At 46.2% G+C, this 25,009-nt stretch overlaps 1 protein-coding gene across 1 annotated transcript in view; it reads left to right on the forward strand.

Moving 5' to 3' along the window:
* The first annotated feature begins 720 nt into the window (after positions 1–720).
* Positions 721–25,009, forward strand: part of gcgra (glucagon receptor a) — a 77,677-nt gene continuing 53,388 nt past the window's right edge. Inside the window, exon 1 of the mRNA XM_041216587.1 lies at positions 721–878. The gene's annotated coding sequence lies outside the window, so the exon portion shown is untranslated. The remainder of the gene's footprint in view (positions 879–25,009) is intronic.

Consider the following 25,009-nt stretch of genomic DNA (forward strand, 5'->3'; position numbering starts at 1 on the left):
GACTAAACCCCGTAACTGGAGTATTGTCTCCAATTCCGGGCTGCGCAGGCTAGGAAAGATATGAAGGTACAGGAGATTGACTGGCATAAACCCCGGAGTGGAACTTCAGTTCGATTGGAGAGACTGGAGAAGCTGGGATTGCTCATCACGCCCAGAAGGTTTCTGGAAGGTTTGGTGGAGGCATTCAAATTTAGGAAGGGTTTCGACAGAGTAAGTAAGGAGAAACTGTTTCCACTGAGGCAGAGGGTCAGTAACAAGAGAGCACAGGTAGTTGGTGAAGGACCGGAGTTGAAACTGTTTTTTTTTGTATATGCAGCGAGTCGCTGCTTTTACAAAGGTCGGTGCAAGCAGGATAAATAATCACTTTCAACAGAAAATTGGACAAATCCTTGAACTGGAACAAAAAAAAAATGACAGGACTGGGTGGAAGGGGCAGTGGGGCAGATTAGCCAGCTCTTTGGAAGAGCCAGCTGGGCCGAATGGCCTCATTCTGTGCTTTTATGTTAATGAGTGATGTGGGGGGGGGGGGGTTGCTGGATTGCTGCGCATGCGGCCCCTCCTCCTCCCCTCTGCTCAGAGCTGGTGAGCTAACATTGCTCATCTCCAACCTTTCAACCAAAGTCAGAGAGACACAGATTCAACAGTGGTGAAGGGGGAGGGGTGGGTGGGGGGGGAATAGGGGACCAAAAGGGAAAAAAAATAATCTGAAGACATCTCAGCCCCGTCTCCGGCTGCAGGACTCTCGGCAAACTTCTGGGTTTTCACTTTGAAAGCGGCCACACTGGGATTATTGGGAAGATTAGGCAGAGGGAGATTCAGACTGACCTGCAGGAGGAAGATGTTACTGACAGCCTCTCTCGGGGATACCTGGCTGGACGGTAGGTTTGAACTTTCCCTGGTCTCCTGCTCCCCGCTGATGTGTTGTTCGTTGCTGGTGATGCCTCTTGACCAAGTGTCGCCGAGTCAGACCCCGGGACACCTGGAACCCGTCCGCTGGACTAGGGTTGCACTGGAGCCGGGTGTATGGTGGGTGGTGGTGGTGGGGGGGGGGGGGGGGGGGAGGTGGAGGTGGGGGGTGTACTTGCTGCTGGGCAAAGGGGACACCTCGCAGTCCCCTTCTCTTCTCCCTCGGATTTGATTGGTATGCAGGATGGGAGGGAGGGAGGGTGGGTGGGGGCAGATCAGATTATCAGAGACTCCAGTCCGGAATAACCCCATCGCCTTGATTCTCCAAGGGAGTGAATGCAGCTTTTGGGTGCGCGCTGGGCTTGTCTGTGCATTGCCCTGGCGCCAGCTTCGTCCTCGTTGGGCCAGTTGGAGAGGCGCTCTGCAGGGCTGGGGGTCTGCTCCCATTCCTAGCTATTCCAGCTTTCAGTACAGTGTGTCCCATTCCCGGGAGTCCAATTTTTCATAGACGTTTGGGGTGTCGGTATGAGGGTCGTGGGAGGGAGGGAGTCCATGTGGAGTTTCAGTAATGGATTAAAGTGGGGGAGAGGAAGATTGGGGCCAGTGGGGGGGGGGGTTAGAGTCAATGGGGAGGGGTTTAGGGTCAGTGAGGGGGGTTAGAGTCAATGGGGAGGGGTTAGGATCAGTGAGGGGGGGGGGTTAGAGTCAATGGGGAGGGGTTTAGGGTCAGTGAGGGGGGTTAGAGTCAATGGGGAGGGGTTTAGGATCAATGAGGGGGGTTAGAGTCGATGGAGAGGGGTTTAGGGTCAGTGAGGGGGGTTAGAGTCAATGGGGAGGGGTTTAGGGTCAGTGAGGGGGGTTAGAATCAATGGGGAGTGGGTTAGGATCAGTGAGAGGGGTTAGAGTCAATGGGGAGGGGGTTAGGATCAATGAGGGGGCTTAGAGTCGGTTGGGGGAGTTAGGGACAGTGGGGTTTATAGTTTGAGGGGGTTTATAGGTTGCGGGTTAGAGTTTGGGGGTTACAATTAGTTGACGGGGAGGATTGAGTGGGCGGGTAGATTCACTGGGGGGATAGAGTCAGTTGCTGGGTGATGTAATATTAACCAGCAGCCAACCATAAAGCTCTGGGAGTCTGAAAGTATCTCCCAATAATCGGCGGAGAGTAAACTGGATTATTCTTGAACAAGAGAAACACTCTCCATGGGAAATGTTAGCAACAGTGGGAGAGGGTGTGAGGGAGCAGGAGGTACAGAGTGGGGCACCGGGGTGAGCAGGGCAGGGGAGCGGGTAGGGTAGGTGACAGCGAGCCCAGTGAAAGGTCTTTATCTACGTTGTGAAGGACAGGAGCTGGAGAATGTCCTTAGGCCCAGAGCCAGAGGAAGAGCAGGTATCAGTTTCAGTGAGATGACACCATGCGCAGGGTGACGGCTTAATCGGAAATCCGAAGTAGCTGAGGGTGCAGCTGGGTCAGAACAAGCAGAGATTTGGTGACAAGTTACAGAAGGGCCCATGTGGTGGCTGGATGAAGGTAACGGGGGTGTAAGGGGACCTAATGTGGAGTGTGGAATCTCATTCAGTCCCTCTATCCCTCTCCCTAAACCGGGTTTTGCTCTATTCCAGTTCCACTGGGAGTTGAATATCAAGGGGGTTTGATACTCCGTTTTGCGATGTCAGAGATATTACCCCGGATGGGATGGGGGACTAAGCAGAGGTGTTAAACTGGCATCTCCCCCTCGTACCAACGGCGATAAAGTTGATCTCAGCTGGTTACAAGTTATTACAGTTTCATTTTAAGCTGTTAAAATGGGAGACTGACTACTCCAATGGTTCAGTAACTGTTCGCCCACGCTGTCACATTGAATTTTATAATAAAGCCTGGATACGGTTTGTTCAAGTGAGGGTTAGAGCTGACGATTTAGTAACTCAGTGATGGATCTATCCCAGGGACAGTGTAGTAGCTCAGTGATAGTACTATCCCAGGGAGACTGTAAAAACTCAGTCATTAATCTATTCCCAGGGACAGTGTAGTAACTGAGTGATGAATCTATCCCAGGGACAGAGAAAGTGAGATGAGGCACTGATATTAACACGGTTTCCAGGGCAGCAAAGTCCGGGAACAGGGATTGAGTGGAATTTGCCAGAATCCCTCAGTCGCCAACTTGCTCACACCAGCCCCCTCCTTATAAGTGACGGCGTGTAGTATATTCCCCCTCCCCGGTCACAAGGCTCAGTGTCCCACTGCAGTGAGTTGAGCGCGCAATCCAGGGTGAGCCTCTCAGTGCGGGAGTGCCGCACTGTCTGAGGTGTTAGGCATTCTGTCCTCTCAGGTGGACACGCAACGTCAGGAAAGCATTTCAAAAAAATAAGAGGGGGCAGTTCTCTTCACTGCCTTGGTCAATGTTTATTCTTCAAACATCATTTATTGAAATAAATACACGGTTTTATTTTTTCCGTTTCGGGAGGTTGTGGGGTGTGGAGAGCTGCGTATAGAGACCAGGGGAGCACAGACCATCGCAATCCGCGTGTTTCTCTCTGGGTCAGTCTCAACTTGTGAATCAGAACTAGAAAAACTGATCGCTCTGGCGGAGTTCGTCAAGATGCTTTTGAATTGTTGTTGTGTGCTGACAGCTGATTGGCTGAGACCCCGGGGCTGGGGGTTTGGGGAGGGTCGGGGGAGTCAGGTTTCCCCCAGTTTATAACCGGCTGGGCTGCTCCCCCAAAGTCCTGGTCCGCCAGGGGTTAGAAGGCGGCAGTGTGAATGCTCTCAGGCTGACTCTGCGTGGGCCAAAACAGGCAGATTCGCCAGGAGGGCGGGGGAATGTTGTCTTGATCACCACAGTTTCAAAACTCCCTTCAGCCTCACTGACTTTATTGCATTTCCCACACTCAGCTAGACAGAAAAGCAATAGTTTGCCCTGAGTTTGGCCCGCGTGTTAAAATGTGACTGGGTTGAGACTGAGTTCGGAGGATTTAAACTCTCCTCCAGGTAGGCTGAAGCTGGAAATGCTCCTCCCGATGGTTCCCGGTTCTGTCACTTCCCGAGGTTTTAAATGAAACAATTTCTCCAGCTCTGGCCGCTCACCTCCTGCCTGAACCGTCCTTTTCTCCCTTTCTCTCCCCCTCCGTCGCCTCACTTAAAGATCGAGTCCCTCATTTTTTAGTTTTTTTTTAAAAATTAAGTCTGAAAGGACCAGTTCGCGCCATTTGGGGAAAACCGGCGCGATTTTCCGTGAATCGATTACACAGAGATGCACTGTCTGCCCCCACTGTCTGCCCCCCCCCCCCCACTGTCTGCCCCCCCACTGTCTGCCCCCCCACTGTCTGCCCCCCACTGTCTGCCCCCACTGTCTGCCCCCCCCCCCCCACTGTCTGCCCCCCCACTGTCTGCCCCCCACTGTCTGCCCAGGGGCTGCAGAAACTCCCGCTCCAGCGATGCCTGAATTTTAAACTTCTCCTGCTCGCTCCCAAGCTCTGTAACCCCACCCCCCAGTCCCCGCCCAAACCCACTCCCCACCCCCCAGTCCCCGCCCAAACCCACTCCCCACCCCCCCAGACCCCGCCCAAACCCACCCCCCACCTTCCAGACCCAGACCCAACCCCCACCTTCCAGACCCAGACCCACCCCCCACCCCCCAGACCCCACCCAGACCCACTCCCCACCCCCCAGTACCCGCCCAGACCCACTCCCCACCCCCCAGTCCCCGCCCAAACCCAACCCCCACCTTCCAGACCCAGACCCACTCCCCACCCCCCAGTCCCCGCCCAGACCCACCCCCCACCCCCCAGTCCCCGCCCAGACCCACTCCCCACCCCCCAGACCCAATCCCAGACTCACCCCCACCTCCCAGACCCAGACCCAGACTCACCCCCACCTCCCAGACCCAATCCCAGACGCACCCCCACCTCCCAGACCCAATTCCAGACTCAACCCCACCTCCCAGACCCAATTCGAGACCCTCCCCCACCTCCCAGACCCAGTCCCAGAGTCACCCCCACCTCCCAGATCCAGATCCACCCCCCACCTCCCAGACCCAATCCCAGACTCACCCCCACCTCCCAGATCCAGATCCGCCCCCCACCTCCCAGACCCAATCCCAGACTCACCCCCACCTCCCAGATCCAGATCCACCCCCCACCTCCCAGACCCAATCCCAGACTCACCCCCACCTCCCAGACCCAATTCCAGACCCACCCCCATCTCCCAGACCCAGTCTCAGACTCACCCCCACCTCCCAGATCCAGATCCGCCCCCCACCTACCAGACCCAGCCCCAGACCCACCCCCACCTCCCAGACCCAGTCCCAGACCCACCCCCACCTCCCAGACCCAGCCCCAGACCCACACTCCCCACCCCATAGACCCAACCCCCACATTCCAGAGATAAAAACAAAAAGATAAAAACAAAAAACTGCGGATGCTAGAAATCCAAAACAAAAACAGAATTACCTGGAAAAACTCAGCAGGTCTGGCAGCATCGGCGGAAAAGAAAAGAGTTGACGTTTCGAGAAACGATGCTGCCGGACCTGCTGAGTTTTTCCAGGTAATTCTGTTTTTGTTTTCCCCACATTCCAGACCCCCTCCCAGTCCCAGACCCTGCCCTCTTGTCAGCACCCCCTCTCTCCCCTTTAGTATTGGCAGCTGGATATTGAGCAGCCTCGGTGAAATCCCTCCTGCTGTGTTGGGGTGACCGGTTTATGTTGTTCCACTCAGGCAGCTTTAATAGGTAACTCCAGGTTACACTTTAAACTCCGGCGGCTCGCTTACAGCAAACTGCAGATGAGCCGCAGAGTGACCCCCGCCGGGGCCGGATTCCACTCTGAGTTCCTGCCTGCTGCTCTCTCAGTCTGGCTTTGCACTAAATCAGCCCTCCGCTGGCTGTGAGTCGCTTTGTGCAGTTCTGAGGGTATGAGCTGGAACTACACTGACACTCTCAGTATTAATGTTCCCAAAAAGGATTAAGTGGGGGCGGGATGATTCTCCTGCGAGTCCAAATGTCACCCCCCCCCCCCCCCCAATTCCTTCGCACCCCCTCCCAACACTCACAAATAATTCATATAAAAGCAAAATACTGCGGATGCTGCAAATCTGAAATGAAAACAGAAAATGCTGGAAACACTCTCAGCAGGTCTGACAGCATCTGTGGAGAGAGAAACAGAGTTAACGTTTCGAGTCTGCGTGACTCTTTCTCAAATAACTCATAACTGCGGTTAATTTGCCCCAAGATACGCGTGCTGTATGTTCTCACCCTCTGAAGCAGAGTGAGAGCCGTTTCCCCCCTGTCTCTGTCTAGAGACATTTCGCCTGGAAACCACAGGATAATATTTACACTGTAAGTGGTGGATGGTGATCTGAGTCCAGGGAACACACTGAAGGATCCAGTGCTTCAAATGTCACCAATTGCGAAATGAGCAAGAGAAGTTTGAAATACACGAAAAGGAAGGAACACATTTTAATGGTATGGGATGGTCCCTCCTAGACTGTAATCTGAATGGGGTGGGGGCGGGGTTCCCGCATCTTTGGAAGGGAAACAATCCAATATTTTGAGTGGCTAGAACGGAGGTATCCCCAAGTCAGTATGTGACTGTAGCAGCTAGAGGAGGGGGGTGCGTGTGTCTGGGAACCGGGATCCTGATAGAAAGGACATACATTTATGTAGCGCCATTCACAATCTTGGGACCTACCAAAGCATTTTATAAGGCCACGTAATGTTTTGGTGGTATAGATGCTATGGTACAGTTTATATCTCAGAGCTATGCAGAGATGATGCTAGTCTCCCTGTATGCTACAGATTTTATTCAGTGCTTTAAAATGCCTGCTTCATGCTTCAACTCTGGCTTCCAGCTCTTTCAGCAGTTTGTTTACTTTTCTGTGGGTCAAGCTAAACCAATTGAGCACAGTGAGCATCAGTAGTAAACAGACACATAATCAAACACAGAACAATTAAACACTGCAGGTGTAATAAAAGCAAAATACTGGAGACCCGAAATAGAAACAACGTGCTGGGAAAACTCAGCAGGTCTCTAGCATCCGTGGCGAGAGAAACAGAGTTAATGTTTCCAGTCGAATATGACTCTTCTTTGGAACACTACAGGTGCTATTGCAGTGTGGGAAACGCAGGAGCCAGTTTGTGCACAGCATGATCCCAGAAACAGCAATGCGATAATGACCAGATAATCAGTTTTGGTTGTATTGCATGAGAGATGCATGATGACCACACTTTGTATTTATATTGTGCCTTTAGCGTAATGAAATGTCCCAAGCCGCCTCTCAGGAGGGAGAATAGGAAGAGATTAAGAGAGGGATCTAAAAAACAATTAGGAAGGCAAAGAAGAACATGGCATGGAGCAAAAAACAAAATAGTGAAATATTTTACAGGCACACAATAAGAAAGGAAGGCAGTGATGAGAATAGGAAGGATAATACCACAGCTAACAATAGCGAGATGGCAGAAATATTAAATAACCAACATGCTTCAGTATTTCGCAGGGAGATACAGACATGCCATCGAATGATGAGTGAGCAATGAGATAAGTACATTTAAAATAAAAAAGGGATGTATTGAATAAACTAACCAAACTCAGAGGATAAATCCCCTGGTCCAGATGGATTGCATCCACATATTTTAAAATAACCCAGGGAAAAGATAACAGAGGCATTGCTACTTTTTCTTAAAAATCACCATAATAAAGTGTAGTGACAGAGGATTGAGTGGATACAGAGAGAATGTTTCCTCTTGTGGGGAAGAGCATAACTAGAGGCCGTCAATATAAGACAGTCAGCAAGAAATTCGATAGGGAATTCAGAATAAACTTCTTCACCCAGAGAGTTGTGAGAATGTGTCATTTGCTACCATAGGGAGTGGTTAAGATGAATAGTGTAGATGCATTCAAGGGGAAGCTAGACTAATCTGAGGAAGAATGAAATAGAGAATGTTAGATTTAAATGAGGGAAAATGGGAAGAGGCTCAAGTGGAGTATAAACCCCAGCATAGACTGGTTGGGCTAAATGACCTATTTCTCTGCCAATGTAATCCTTTTTAATGTTGGACAGGACATTAGGGAGACTTCCCTGCTCTTCTTAAAAATAGTGCCAAGAGAGGGCAGACAGCACCTCAGTTCCATGTCTCATCTGAAAGATGGTACCTCTGACAGTGCAGCACTTCCTCAGTACTGCACAAGTATCATCCTGGGGTATGTGCTCAAGTCTCTGGAATATGTTTCTGTGGCCCAGCATTTGCTGTGGCCCTGAATCCTCCATTTAAGAGGGAGCTGGACAGTTTAGGATCTGCTGCATGATAGAGTTCCTTTAGAATTAACCTAAAGAGGCAAACCAGCAGGAGTGGGACTGATCCCGTAAAAGTCCCGACCAGCGATTAATTTTAAAGTGGGCAAAATTCCATTCACAGTTACATTGCTTATGGTAACTTGCAGACCTTCATCACCGTGACAACAGCAAATTAAATGGTGGCAGCCTAACATGAGCCCCTGACATCAGAAAATCATTTTTGTAAGTTAAGTGTATGTAACATTTTTAATTAATGGCATTAAGAGCAGCAGCGAGGGAGACATTTCTAGGGGAAAGTGCTTGTTTACTGCCCTTTCCTTTCACCTTTTTAGAGGAGAAAGTACAAATGATACATATGTGTTTGCCTTCAGGCTACCTTACTGCCAAGTCCGAAGGCTGCTACCGGACATCTCCCAGTAGCTATTCGGGAGTTCCCTGACAATCTACAAGGTATTCAGTGGAGTTGCTAGCTGACTCCTCCTTGCACTGATGCCAATACTGTCCCTCTCCTGTCTATTCACTTTAAGTGAAATATCGATTGTCTTTTCAGTGTGAAAGTGGCTTCCCTAAGATGCCGCTTAAGTGTCACAAGGAAAACAAGCAAACAGCAACAATTCATTTAATTTAGCCACTCTGGATACTTGGACACTGAGCGAGTACTACATGGTTGGAGATGCCATCTTTCAGATGGGATGTTGCATCAAGGCCCTGTCTGCACTCTCAGGTGGATGTAAAAGGTCCCACGCTACTATTTTGAAGAAGAGCAGGAGAGTTATCCCTGTGCCCTGGCCGATGTTAATCCCTCTATCAACATCACCAAAACAGATTCTCTGATCGTTATCGTACTGCGGTTTGTGGAATCTTGCTGTGTGCAAATTGGCTGTCGCGTTTCCTACATTATAACAGTGTCGACACATGAAAAGCGCCTCACTGGCTGCAAAGTGCTATATATATGCGAGTTCTTTCTTTTGACATTCTGCGATAAATTCCGGAAACAAGTTGAGGAAAAATAGAGGAATTGTGGTTCCAAAAGGAACAATAATATTTGGCGAGGAGTAGGAGGAAAGGGTGGGATTTGAACTTGCTTTAGTCAATATGTTTTGATGAGGGGGAGTGGATGAATAGAATGGAGCATGTTTGTTGTGCCACTGTGGGTTTTATAGTGGGATATTAAAACAAGCACCAGTTAGCAACAGATGGGGTTTCTGAGGTCCTTTGCTATTTGTGTCACTGCGGTGCCTTGGAGTGGGTAAGACATGCTGGGTTCTATCGGCAGCCACATTGTACAGTAGCTATTTGTAGTGGGATTAATGTGGCAGAAAAAAGGCAGATTTATGACTAGTTACTTTCACTTTCCAGAAAAAACAAGGCAGATTATGAATCATACTACTGGATAAGAGTAAACAAAAAGATAAATATGCCAGATTTAAAATATATATCTGAGAATTCAAAACAAGGTTCCTGCGGCACAACTACCCTTTGGCCCACTGCAGTCGAGGCCTGAGATAACCTGCACTCTATTAAAGGGGCAGGAGGAAAAACGAGAGTGTCGTTCAGGAAAGGAGGGATACAGAAGAAAAAGAGAGAAAAATGGTACAACGATATATACTGAGGTAATGGGACAGCAGTGGAGAGGAGAGAGGAGACAGAAGGAAGATGTTAAATGATGGAATAAGGGAGGTATAAAGTCGGAGACAAAGAAAGATAACGGCCGCACTTGGCCAGTTTGAGCAACTCGTAAAGAAGAAAGAATAGCGAGGCTGAAAGAATGGAATGCAAACAGAGCGAAATGGAAAGACTTTGGGCAGAATCTTCCTGGTCCTGCTGAAGTGGCTTTGGATCAAAAATGGCACATCAGCTTGGCTCCCCAGTGTATTCCCTGCTCCGAGCGACCTTGCCGGAGATGGGGTCAACATGGCAGTGGCTACCTGCCCTGGCAGCATTGGGTAGCCAATTAGGCCCTTAAGGGGCAAACTGGGGCCAACTGGGGCATGACAATGGCACAGTCAGTAGACAAGCACCCCCCCCCCCCCGGTGGTGATCTGTTGGTGCTAGGTGGCCATTGATACTTCTCTCAAACTCCATCCCCCCTTCCCCGACCTAACAAAGGAGCTGCTGTGGTGAGAAAGCCCCAGTCATGGTCACAATTAATTCGATGAAGGTGTCCCTCTCCACAGTGATGGCATGACAGCTGTGGCCACTGTTTATTTCTACTGGTTCTGAATGTTTCAGGGGACTCTTCCATTCTGAGGTGCCCTCATGGTCTCCTGCCTCCTTCAGAGACACCCACCTCTCCTGGAGGGGCTTTTGGCCAGCCAGAGCTTCGAGCCATCTGATTGGGCTTCCCACTTTGGGAACCCACCCACCATTTGGATTGTATTGAAAATTGCATTGAGCATTTTGTCTACTTGAGGCTACCATACACACATGTACCAGCAGAGGGAGTCTGCTAGGAAGAGAATAATAAATAAAAGATGATCCATGTTTAACAGCGTATGCAGTCTAATTCTAAATGTCTCTGGATGAATATATAACTGTTTCTGTCCCAAGAACCTGATACCATCTTTAACTGTATAGTAAATGTGCAGGTCCGTCTCAATTAGCTGCCTCCCGGAAAATTCAGCTCAGCATTGACCCCTCCGGGGATGGGACCTGGAAATTATCTTGACTCCAAAAATTTTTCATTGTGTAGAAGATTCCAACTTTCAAGTGTCAAAATGCAAACAGGGAAAAACAACACAGGAAGAGTTTGATAATTATGTGCAAAGTTACAGGGATAAGGCAGGGGAGTGCGACTACGTAGAATGCTTTTTCAGAGGAACTTGATGGGCCGAATGGCCTCCTTCTGCCCCGTAAAGATTCTGTGATTAAAAATAGATATTGTCCATGTAGAAGAACCATAGGAGATCAACTAATTTATTTTGAAAAATTCCAATCCCTAATCTGATCAAAAACTTTTTATTCCGTGTTCTTTGGTTTCAGGGTCAAGTAACCATATTAGAACCTACGTCACCCTTGACTTCCAATAGTAATCTTTCTCCCTCTCTGTGCCATGAGGTGAAATGGTTTTACTAAAAACTTGGGATTAGCAAGGATTTGACATGCGCTGCCTCTGATCATTTGTCACCTCGGAAATCTTGTCCGAATCAAGTCTAAACAGATAGGGCAATGTGCCTCAGCTGCTGTCTCCTCCTTGAGTGCTCTGCCCAAAGACAGCTCTGACACACACCACCACAACCCCCTTTGCAGGTAGGGCAGGTCCCAGATCCACCCTGACTCACGTGAACCGTTCCTCCAGGTTTCCAAGTTGCTGTGGCAACATGCACATTTACATTTATGTTGTAGCCTAGAGCTATGGATAGTGATGGCAGAGGCTTCAGTTGTCACATAGCTGACCAGGAGTCTTTGCCGCTTTGACCACCTGCTGTTGGAAGGATTTACAGATTGGTACTCATCCTGTTTGGTCACGCCATGAAAGCACCTTCCTTGGCCAACAAGTCCTGGAGTGGGACTTAAACCTGGACCGTCTGGCTCAGAGGCAGGGACACTATCCACTGTGCCACAGGACCTCCCTCTCACCTGCCTGATGGTGATTAAAATCCAGAGGTGGATCCATTTGAGTCTATCTCAGCTAAGTTCTCAATGGAACCAAATCCACAGCACGAAATGGCCCAGGATTTGCCTGAACTGACTGCTCAGTTTCAAGCTTGTTTCTCAAGTAAAACAAGGACAGAGCACAACCCCTTCTAGTCTCATTGACAGTGATTAATTGCTCCGGTTAGACAGTAACTCCATTATCATTGTATTATGTGGCTGCTAGGATGGTAGAAGGTGAATCAGATAAATCTTTTTTTCTTGCCAGTGTCACGACTCGCTGGGGACAGTGCACTCTAGTTTCGAGCCCCACTGCTCCCCGAGCCGAGACAATTGTGAAAGGCTTAATCAGACCACCAAATTGCTCCAGTTCTGCCTAACTGTTTAATTTAGGTTAAAAGAATACAAGCACCAGGTTTGTAAACTTAACAAGAAAATAACTGTTTATTAAACAACTTGTCTGTAACCAGTGGCAAAAGAAAGAAATATCAACTGCTAACCTTTAACTCTATAACTTAAACTCCACCCCTTCTTAAACCCCTATACACAAACACACATATAAGATAAAAAACATGGATTTTAAGGGTGAGATAAAACAGTTCGATAGCACCAATCCGGAGTTCAGGATTAAATGGGTTGACTTGGATTGCTTTCTTCCAGATTCCCAGCAGGTCGTTGTGGCTTACACGAGGTGGTCTCCTGGCTCTTGCAGTCTGTGGTTCTCTGGTTGAAACTTGCTTTTAATGTCTCTACTAATGATTTTTCCCCTTTTCCTCCTGAGACGGGTTTCTCAAACAAAGCAGGATACAGCGATGTGAGGAATAGTCAGCTAGCTACCATAGCAAGATTACTGGAGTCTCACAAAACACAGGAGAGAGAGGTTTCAGGTCTTTCTCCTTTTCAGGCTAGGAGCTGATCCACTGCACTATCTTCACTCGGTCAAGAGCCAATCAAAACACCATCACCAGGCAGTTCCCTCTTAAACCAGGTCTCCTTTCCAACACCATTCTGTCCAACTTGGTGCACACTGTTCCAGGAGATGGCAACATTGTAGATTTTATTTTTCCTGCTCCAGTGAACATCTCTTTTAAACTGCAGCCGTGATAGTTTTTAAAGCCACAGTCCAATCTTAAAGCCACAGTCTAAGAAAAAAAAATGTTCTTCACACCTGGCAATTCCTATGTGTCTATGTAATCGCTTCCTTTATTCAATGTGGATTGAGAAGGATAGTCAGTGTGGCTGGGAAACTTTCTACCTCAGCTGGGGGCCAGGAGAACAGGGAATCCCAGCATGTTGGTGGCAAGTGTTTGGTTTGCCACAATATGAAGCATATTGCAACATAATGTCTGACAAGGTAGAGGGTTGGAATAGAACCACATAATGAAGGCAAGTAAGGGGCGAGATTAAAGCCATGTAAATGAAGTAGTCTCTTAAAGGATCGGAGATTTGAAAACTTTCCCCATTGATTCTGCTGGCTTTGAATCGGATGATACAGTACAGAAGAAGGCCAATCAGCCCATCATGTCTGTGCTGGCCCTCTGAAAGAGCTATCCAATTATTCGCACTCGTCTGTTCAACTTTATCCCCAAGGTTACTAGTTGCTTGAACCAGCCTTTCAGTCTGTTCCAGATCATAACAACTTACTGCATAAAAAAATCTCCTCATCTCACCACTGGTTCTTTTGCCAATCACCTTAAAATATTACCCCTAATTGGTAATTAACTTTCTTTTGGAAGCTGTTCAGATGTCTTTGGGTTGTGAGCCAGATATCCAGTTTGACATTGTAGCTGTCAAAGTGATTGTATTCCTTGTGTAGCCGTTTCAGTCATCAACCCCAAAATACCCTCCCTGTTTTCAATTTTTCTGACACCATGTATTAACATTTCTTCAGTGATGACTGTGGATCACTGAGTAATGTTCTTGCCTTTGAGTCTAAAGGTTGTGGGTTCAAGACCCCTCCAGAGACTTGAGCCTGTAATATAAGCTGATGCTCAGTACTGAGGGAGTGCTGCATTCTCAGAGGCACTGTTTTTCAGGTGAGATGTTAAACTGTCTGTCCTCTCAGGTGAACATAAAAGATACCATTGCGTTATTCAAAGAAGAGTGGAGGCATTTTCCTGCATGTTATTTATCCCTCTACGAAACATTTTAAAGAAAGCATAAATGACTTAGTCAACAATTTCATTGGCACTTTGGTTTCAGTGGTCACAGCACTGAGTTGTGAAAGACAAAGAAAGACTTGCATTTATATAGCACCTTTCACAACAGCCAATGAAGTAAAATAGCTGACTGATTGGCCTGGGGTCAGGGAGTAAAAATGATGCCAATCGTCATTGTTTCAATTGTCAGAGTGCTTTCGGGACATCTTACTTCTTGGCACATCAAGGGAGTTGAGTAGCATAAAATAGAACCATTTTATCTGGAGTATATTTCACTTTAATATTTTTTGGATAAATTTTTCTGCTGAACAGATTGCAAGATGACAGTATTGCCGGGTGGAATACTTTGGACATTGCTCATTTGAAGTGTCTTCCCTGAGCACTAACTGCTTCAACACAAATACATATTGTAAACAAAATTATAAAACAAAGTTGCCAACTTGATAGAAAGTTGTCAGTGTGCAGATAAGGTGGGTTTGAACAGGAGGTGGACTGATCTATTGGAACTCTACATAATGGGTGTGAACAGAAAGTGGATTGCTTAGAAGTCACTAAAGGCACAGAGGCTGTTGTGTCTCATATTATATGGAATCATCTCAGTCAATGCCCATCTGTCTAAACCCTAGTCCCATTTATGAACAATTAATTATCAAGCCCATTCGTGTTAAACTACACAGCATCCATTGACAAATAATATCTGCCTTTCAGCGCTATAAAGATCTGAATCATATCACCCTTCCCCCCTCCCCCAATCTTCCTTCCTCCATGAGAAGTACAATTCTGTAAACTTGAGGTCATCCAAAACTCAGCTGCTCAAGTCCTAAGTCACAGCAAGCCCCTTTCCTCGTGCTTCCTGATCTTCATTGGCTACCGGCCAAGCAATGATTGGATTTTAAAATTCTCCTCCTTGGTTTCATATCCCTCCATGGCTCCGCTCCCTGCCATCTCTGTAATCTCCACCAGCCTCACAACCCTCCGAGATCCCTGCGCATCTCTAATTCTGATCTCTTGTGCATTTTGAATCATAATTGTCCCACCATTGGTGGGCGTGCCTTCAGCTGCCTAGGCCTCAAGCTCTGGAATTCCCTCCCTGCACCTCTCTATCTCCCTTTTTGGGGGTCAGGTAGCTCAGTTGGCTGGATGGCTGGTTTGTGATGCAGAGCGATGCCAACAGCGTGGGTTTAACTCCTGTACCAGCTGAGGTCATCCATGAAGGCCCCCCCCTTCTCAACCTCACCTGAGGTGTGATGACCTTCGAGTTAAACTCACCACCAGTCGTCTCTCTCTAATGAGGGAGCAGCCTATGGTCCTCTGGGACTACGGAGACTTGATATCACTCTTTCCTCATTTTAAGGCACTTCTTAAAACCTACCTCTTTGATCAAGCTTTTGGTCATCTGAACAAATATCTCCTTATGTGGCTCGGGGTCTTTCTTTGTTATATAATGTTCCTGTGAAGCACCTTGGGACGGGTCATTCTGTTAAAGGTGCTATATAAATACAAGTTGCTTTTGTTGTCTCTATAACTGAGAGCCCAATTCCTCATGATTGCTTTTGAACCAGGCAGGCTTACTATGTGAGCACGCAGAGCCTCGATGAGAGGATTAAGGAATGGCGATGAATATTCAAACTAATTAAAAGGGGAAGACAGTAATGAAAGGGATCACTTCAACAGTGCACCATGTGTTGCAAGTTTGCCCATTTAGGGTGCAAAACATCCTTAGGTGCTTACCGGGGCAGTATGGCAACTGGCCGATGGAGAGAACTTAGACAAGGTGCCTGATTAATTTGCTTTTTCAGTATGTCCTTTGCAGAACATGTGTTCAAACAGCACTTGCGAAAACCAGAAAACATTGCCACGTCAAAGGTCAAATTTGACACTGGATTAAAAAACAAAATCCCCGATAATGAGCTAATGCTTTAAAAATAAAAAGGCCGGACCAGTAATCATTAATAGCAAGTGTTCACACAGAAACAATTCCACAAACACACGGGGCCTTAGTAAGAATGGTAAATAAATATGTGACAAGGAAACTTTAAAAGCTGCGGAATGATAAAAGATTTGAGGCAGAACGCTGGTATCATTTGGGCGATTGTTGACCCAGTGAATCAGCAGAGGTGAAAGTTCAGAGAATTTCTTAACCACTCAAAGATGCTACGTGCATGACCAGTCTGACTAATAAATATTATTGTCCTGTGATTTTCATTGCCGGACAGACTGTGACAGCTACTCCTGTAGCTGTAATGACAGTCGGCGTAAACGTCTTGGCTTGCTCTTTGTAATAAAATAAGAAAGACTTGCATTTATATAGTGCCATTCACAGCCACTGGTTTATAGCCAGTGATGTACTTTTTGAAGTGTAGTCATTGTCGTGCTGTTACAATGGCAACCCCACTCCAATCAGTGTCCACTTGCCAACCAATCAGCATTCTCTTCACATACAGTATAAACCGTTCACAAACAAAAATAGAAAATGCTGGAAAAACTCAGCAGGTCTAACAGCATCTGTGGAGAGAGAATAAAAACAGAGTTAACGTTTCAGGTCCTTATGACTCTTCTTCAGATCTGTTTTTCCCTGATATTGGTATTCTTGCAAAGCATCCTGATGAGTGCAAGATGAACAGCTTCAACATGTCTCTTTTTTCAGCAGTACTAAAGAGCGGTTAATCTGTTTGTGTGATGTTGATTGAGGGAAGCATATTGGCCAGGGTACTGTGGATAACTCCCGTGCCCTTCTTCAAAATAGCGCCGCAGAGTCTTTTACACCCACCAAGCAGACAGACGATCGAGGCCTTAGCTTAAAATATCATCTGAGAGACAGTACCTGTGACACTGCAGCACTCCTTCAGTTCTGCACTGGAGTGTCAGCCTTGAATTTTGTACTCAAGCCCTGGAGACTTGAAACCTGAACCTTATGACAAAATTGCTACCAAATGAGCCATGACTGACACACTTGACATCTGTATGACCCAACTGAGCCATGACTGACACACTGACATCTGTATGACCCAACTGAGCCATGACTGACACACTGACAATCTGTATGACCCAAGGAATAGAACCTGGGATATTAAATTAAATGGAAAAACAAGGAAAGGAGGGGGAAGATGAGGAGACTATTTTTTTTAATGCAGTGACTATTATGCTCTGGAATAGACTACTGGAAAGGCTGCTTTAAGTGGCTTCAATAGTGATTTTCAAAAAGGAACTGGATAAATATCTGAAAAGAAAAGTTTTGAAAGACCAGGAGACTGAGACTAATTGGACAGCTCTTTCAAAGAGCTGGCATACCCCTGATGGGTCGAATGGCCTCCTCCTGTATCATCCGATAAAAATCTGGAAGGATTAGCTTACTTAACACCATTTCCACTTAAAATAAAATGATAAATATATTATACATTATTGCTATATATTGCTATGATACAGGAGGAGGCCATTCGACCCATCAGGGGTATGCCAGCTCTTTGAAAGAGCTGTCCAATTAGTCTCAGTCTCCTGGTCTTTCAAAACTTTCCTTTTCAGATATTTATCTAGTTCCTTTTTGAAAATCACTATTGAAGCCACTAAAAGCAGCCTTTCCAATAGTCTATTCCAGAGCATAATAGTCACTGCATTAAAAAAAAATAGTCTCCTCATCTTCCCCCTCCTTTCCTTGTTTTTCCATTTAATTTAATATCCCAGGTTCTATTCCTTGGGTCATACAGATGTCAGTGTGTCAGTCATGGCTCAGTTGGGTCATACAGATGTCAAGTGTATCAGTCATGGCTCAGTTGGGTCATACAGATGTCAGTGTGTCAGTCATGGCTCAGTTGGGTCATACAGATGTCAGTGTGTCAGTCATTGAGGGTTTGATTAGTTGGTTTCTAATTTTGTTTTAGTTTTATAAAAAATATGCCCCATGGTCGTTGACAGGCTATTTACACAGGAAAGGGTGACATAGGGTATTGTTCAAAGTGTTCTTTTGGTCTTGAGGCACAGAGCCAATAAGTGACCTCCCTTGTAATTAATGGTATTAAGATGAGAACTTGAGAGTGCTAATGTTGACTCTGGTTTAGAAGACCTGCTCCTTCCACCACCAGCCCACCATAGCAGCAGTGTGTAACATCCACAAGATGCACCCCAGCAACTTGCCAAGGCTCTTTCGACAGCATCTTGAGCAAGGGTAGCAGGCCCATGAGAACACCACTGCCTCCAAGTTTCCCTCCGGCTCACACATCATCCTAAATTGGACTTACATTGACCATCCTCCATGGTCACTGAGTCAAAATCCTGAAACTCCCATCCTAACAATACTGTGGTAGCCCTTTCATCACATGGGGAGACACTGGATGAATAATCCAGAGGCCCAGGCTAATGCTGTGGAGCCATGGGTTCAAAACCCATCATGGCAGCTGGTGGGATTTGAATTCAACTATTAAAATCTGGAATTGAAGTTTAGTCAGTGATGGTGACCACAGAACTATCACCGATGGTTATAAAAACCCTACCTGGTTCACTAATGTCCTTTAGGGAAGGAAATCTGCCATCTTTACCTGGTCTGGCCTACGTGAGACTCCAGATCCACAGCAATGTGGTCGACTGTTAACTGCCCTCTGAATTGGCCTAAGCCACTCTGTTCAAGGGGAAATTGGGGACAGGCAGCAAATGCTGGTCTTGTCAGTGACGCCCACATCCCGTCAAAGAATAAATGCAAAACAACACGGGCTGCAGGTTCAACAAGGTAGCTCACAATCTCCGTCCCAAGGCAACCAGGGGTGAGTGATAAATGCTGGCATTGGGATGCCCATGCCCCTAGAATTACTTAAAATAAAGGTGTGCTTGGCTGTTGACTGGCAACTAAACAGGCACAACAATCCTTCAAGATTTTGAGGTTAAGTACCATCCAGTTAGACCCGAATTTGGAGCAACCTACAAGGGTCAGTGCATCTGAAAAGGTTTCGTGTTACCGAGAAGCCATTTTGAAAGGTATGGTGAAGGATTAACAGAAACAGAAGACAAAGCGAGTCAAGAAATATTTGTTATTTGATGCCAGGCCTGGATAATTGGGAAAAGTTCCAGGGAAGATGAGAAGAGGGTTTATTTTCAGACGGTGAGTTGTTTAACACACTGTTTGAAAGGACAGGCCTAAACTGCACTAAGTGTGCGTGTTCTGACTTTTAGAACATGTGTACACAGAATGGAGCCCTTTGTTTGCACACACTATTTGGTGGAGTGCGCTTAGCTTGTCAGCAAACATATCAGCTAATCGATGTTAGCAGAGTTCAGGGCTCTCATCTGAGACAATAAAAGGACCCGATCCTTTACATTCTTGTATTCGTCAGCTGGATAAGCACCAAGTCAAATAATGAAGTCCTTCCATGCAAGGCAACCTTCGGATTGTTTATTTGTAGAAATGTCTTTTTTTCCATTTCATTGTTAGTGAGTTTTCCGTTGTGATATAGGATGCTCTGCCACTGGGGAATGAATGGGAGGGCATCTCCCCCACTGCTTGAGACACTGACACTGGCAATCAGTGGGATAGAAAATACAATAGCTTCAAAAGGGAATCGGATAAATACTCGAAGGAGAGAAAATATGTACCACTATCACGGAAGATCAGCAGATGGGGCCAATTGGATAGCTATTTCAGAGCTGGCACAGACATGATGGGTCAAATAGCCTCCTTCTGAGCTGAACAGCCAGTGAACAACCAGGAATCTTGGCTTACTCTTTCTCTGCCCTCCTTCCCAACCCAAATCTAACATCAGCTCTGCATCCCTAGATCAACTAACACAGGTCAGACAAGGAGCAAACCTGGAACCTTTCCCCCAGATCTGTGTTGCTCAGTATTGCATAGGCAGTGCATCTATTGAAGGTCTTAAGCTCATTCTTTCTTGGTAAATAAACCCACCCTCTCATCCATATCCCTCAGTCTTTGCCCTCAGCAGAAGCATGTTCTGACGCCTCTTGAACCAATGTATGCCATCAGCAGAAATAATCTCCTCTATAACTTTATTCAGCCATCGTACAGTTTCAATGAAAAAATTGCCCTTGATTTCCCTCCTTGCTCCTGTTACCTTTAAGATCAATGGTCTGTGCCTGTATTACAACAAGCTTTAAAGTTTTATTTTAAAGTTATTTTGTGTCATTAAGTAAGTTTCAGGCCCTTTGTAGGTTTGGGGAAGGGGTGTGAAGAATTTGGGAACTCTCCTTGAATTTTCCTTTCCTGAAGATTCTACCTGCGCTTCTCTCAGAGAGTTACAAAAATGCCTGATCTGCAGAATGAACAGTTCCCAGGGCCAGAATTACCTGATCAGCCAGAAGGAGCCAGCTCATTGGACCAGCTCCATCTAGTCAGCTAGAAGGAGCCAGCTCATTGGACCAGCATCATCTAGTCAGCTAGAAGGAGCCAGCTCATTGGACCAGCATCATCTAGTCAAGTAGAAGGAGTTAGCACACTGGGCTGGGATAATCTAGTCAATTAGAAGGAGCCAACTCACTGGAATGGAAATCTTGTCTGTTAGAAGGAATAAGCTCATTGGGCCAAGAATACCTAGTTAACCAGAAGGAGCTAGCTTATTGGGTAAGGAGTAGCTCCTCATTTGGAAGGGTCAAGCTTATTGGCCTAGGATATTTGGTCTGTAAGTAGGAGTGGGATCATTGGTAAATGAACATGATTCAATGAGAAAATAAGGGAACAGCAATCACAATATTATTAAGTTTAGAATAGATATGAAAAGAGACAAGAAACTGGACGAGAGCTGATTTCCTTGAGTTATAAAGAGATCTAAAGCCTAGGTGGCTTGGAAACAAAGATTGAGAGGTAAAGGAGCAATGGGAGGCTGTCAGGATGAGATAGTTTGGGTACAGACCTTACTCCAAATGTTTAGATCTCAGTTGTCTCCTGATCCAAGGATCCCGTGTGCTGGTCCCAACTCCTGATGTTGCAGTGCAGCCTTCTGGCTGATTGTGTTGTTGCTCAGCATACAGCTCTATGGTCCAGAGTGCTCCTGCATCATTGTGAGATGGGAACAGGGTGTGGGCGAGCATTATCTACTTTAATATAAGAATTAGAGACTCCTCCGCCTGCAGTGACAACAAACGATATTAACCCCAAAATACAGCCACTGGTAACTTTAAACCAGAGCTTATTGTTCATAATGTCTCCTGTTGACTGGCAGAGGGTCCTTGTTTTGAAATGTGGAATTTGAACTTTTTAAAAACAAATGAACTGTGTTTGATAATTGTCCTTCCAACTGTGTCTGACCTTTATTTACACATGGGTTCTGAAGGGGGGAAAGGTAAACTATCACAGGGCAGGAGGGACGATACAGCACAGATAGTTCTGTCATTAGGTGGAAGTTGGTGCTAAATGATCATGTTGCTGCTATTACCCCCATTCTTGCACATTTTTGATTAGATTTCCTTCCCATGCCCCCACCCCCCTGCACCCCCCACCCCGGTTCTTCCCTCCAGTCCTCGCTCTCGCCCCCTGTAGTGTCTAGGACCCCACACTAAAGTTTGTGAATGAGTAGCAGCAAGCTGTTTGACTATGAAGTCCAGCTCCATCCTATTCCCACTCCGTCTCCATGTGTGAACCTTATAGCTGGGTCTCAGTTGGGAGACCGAGCCCTTGGTAATTCCTCAACTCCAGGGTGCTGAGGCCAATTGTAGCCATGATTTAGCCAAGATTAACGAGCTGAAGACAGATCCAGGCTTGATCACGAAATCTTCCTTTAGACTAGGAATGGGACAATATAGCAACATGTGCATTCCACATGGAATACTCTCCTCCTATCCCTTATTCCAATTCTGTCTAATGGGAAAATTATTGGAATTAAAGCTTCCGGCTCAGAACATCATGTGGCAGGAGCTCAGCTTTGGGATTTTTTTCCACTTTTATTCTTTCATGGAATGTGGGCGTCACTGGCAAGGCCAGCATTTGTTGCCCATCCCTAATTGCCTTTGAACCAAGTGACTTACTGCATCATTTGAGAGGGCAGGTAAGGGTGAACCACATTGCTCTGAGTCACATGTAGGCCAGACCAGGTAAAGATGGCAGATTTCCTTCCCTAAAGGGTATTTATGATCCAAATGGGTTTTTTACAACAATCATCAGTAGTTTCATGGTCATCATTACTAACTTTTTAATTCCAGTTTTTATTAATTGAATTGAAAGGATTTGAACCCATGTCCCCAGCTCATTAGCCTGGGGCCTCTGGATTACTAGCCCAGTGACATTACCACTTCGCCACCAGGGGTCAGTGTGCTTAATGCTACTTTCAATCCAAATGGGCAGTAAATAACAATTAATTTTTAAAATAATCACCTTGAATGTTGTCTTAACGTTAGCTGGAAGATTTCCAAACAGAATATAAAAAGAAAGGCTTTCATTTATATGGAGCGTTTCACGAGTACCAGATGTCACAAAGCACTTTATAGCTAATTAAGTATTTTTGAAGTGCGGACACTATTGTAATGTAGGAAATGCAGCAGCCAATTTGCACACAGCAAGCTCCCACAAACGACAATGTGATAATGCCCTGGGTCTTGTGATGTTAAGGACCTTGGGGAGAACTCCCCTGCTCCTCTTTGGAATAGTGCCCATGGGATCATTTACATCCACCGTAACAAGAAGATGGGACCTTGGTTTAATGTCTCACCTGAAAGATGTCACCCCTGACAGTGTAGGGCTCCCTCAGTACTTTAGCCATGATTTTTGTGCTCAAGCCCTGGGTGGGACTTGAACTTGCATCAACTGCAAGAAACAGTTCTGGTGGTGAGCAGGGGAGCGCTGATGGGTGAGTGAGATTATGAGAGGGATGAGATTGAATGAGAGAGTGATGGAAAGACAAGTTCTCGTGGGACAATTGGCATTCTTCCTCCGTCACTCTGGGCAATATTACTGTTGTCTACATATTTTGCACTGTGTGATAACACAACAGCAAATAGACTCCCACGTGACTGGTTCTGCTTGATCTGTGCTCATTAACATTAAGGCCTGCTCATGCCGCCGCGCAGAGTGGTACCCGATTAGGTGATAAATGTTGTCCCTCTAATTTGTTATAGTAGCTGAAGGCATCATCAGGCTTTGGAAGCACCTTAGTTCCACATCTGATTGTTGTGAATATGATTGTTGCCGGTCTCCCCGTGCATTTACCTGCCACTGTTGCTCAGCAACAAAACTTCCTTTTCCCATGAGATAAGAACGGGCCAGCCCTCAATAACTCCGCACCTCCCAAAGGGCCGAATATATCCACGTGGGAATTCCACTACTGACTCCCTGGATAGGACATGAGATGAAGCTTGGTGTCCAATAAATGACCCTTCCCTCACCTCTGACCTTCGGTCTATCACCCCCTTGCCTTTATTTTGTCAGCCTCTGTATATTCAATTTTTGGAGATTCACTCTGAGCACTTGTTATTCATAAATCAATTACATAAATCAATTACAGAGCTCCTTGTACTCTTCACACCATCTCCAACTCTAACCCATTCTCTCTCAAACCATGGAGTCCTTTAGTTACCTCCCTCCCTCAATCTTTCCATCCCATTCCCAACTACAGGGTATCGAGAATCTAGATTAGCCACTTCCTGAATGCTCTGCTAATAGAAGACCACCTTATTTTCATGTATGAGCCCTGTCCTTGTGTGAATATGATCATCCCTTGCTATCAGCTGGCTAAATTGTTTGCTGCAGCGTGGCGAGAATTGGGTCTACTTTGCAGTCCATGGTGCAAAGATTGCCTGTCACCTATCGCAGAATCACGCAGTGCAGAAGAGGCCCTTCGGCCCATCGAGTCTGCACCAACACGTGAGAAACACCTGACCTACCTACCTATCTAACCAAAGAAAAGTCGGCAATGAACTAATCCTAAACCAGTGTTTCTCAAAGTGGGGCCCGTGGACCACCGGTTGTCCGTAGAGGTCCTCCAGGCGGCCTGAGGGCTGGACCAAGGGGCAAGTCACTGACATGCAATGCCACAGCTGAGGCCAGGCAAGAGAAATTCTGTCGTGGGGAAAGTGTTAGAATCGATCATTAAGGAGGTTATAGCTGGGCACTTGGGGAAACTCAAAGTAATCGGGAAGAGTCAGCATGGTTTTGTGAAAGGAAAATCACATTTAACCAATTTATTGGAGTTTTTAGAAGGAGTAACGTGCTGTGGATAAAGGGGAGCCTGTAAACGTACTGTACTTGGATTTCCAGAAGGCATTTGATAATGTGCCCCATCAAAGGTTATTGCGGAAATAAAAGCTCATGGTGTAGAGAATAATATATTCGCATGGATAGAAGATTGGCTGGCTGGTATGCAGAGAGTATGCATAAATGGTTTTTTTCTGACTGGCAGGATGTAACAAGTGTAGTCCTGCAGGGGTCTCTGTTGGGGCCTCAACTTTTTACAATTTATATCAATGACTTAGATGAGGGGAGTGAAAGTATAGTGGCTAAATTTGCACATGACACAAAGATAGGTAGGAAAATACGTTGTGAAGAGAACATGAGGAGGTTGCAGATGGAAATAGATAGGTTGAGTAAGTGGGCAAAAATCTGGCAGATGGAGCATAATATGGGAAAATATGAGGTTGTTCACTTTGGCAGGAAGAATAAAAAAAGCAGAGTATTACTTACACAGAGAATGACTGCAGAATTCTGAGGTGCAGAGGGCTCTAGGTGTTCTAGTATGTTACTAGAACAAAAAGTTAGTATGCAGGTACAGCAATTAATTAAGAAAGCTAATGGAATGCTATCCTTTATTGCAAGAGGAACTGAACATAAAAGTAAGGATATTATACTTTAGTTATGCAGGACATCAGTGAGATCGCATCTCAAATATTGTGTACAGTTTTGTTCTCCTTATTTAAGGAAGGATGTAAATGTTTTGGAGGAGGTTCAGAGGAGGTTTGTCTTATGAGGAAAGGTTGGACAGACTGGGCTTGTTTCCATTGGAGTTTGGAAGAGTCAGGGGTGACTTGATTGAAGTATATAAGATCCTAAATGGTATTAACAAGGTGGACGTGGAAAGGATGTTTCCTTTTGTGGGTGAGACCAGAACTGGAGGGCACTGTTTCAAAATTAGGGGTTACCT

The sequence above is a fragment of the Carcharodon carcharias genome, chromosome 22 (assembly GCF_017639515.1).
Source record: "Carcharodon carcharias isolate sCarCar2 chromosome 22, sCarCar2.pri, whole genome shotgun sequence".
NCBI lineage: Eukaryota > Metazoa > Chordata > Chondrichthyes > Lamniformes > Lamnidae > Carcharodon > Carcharodon carcharias.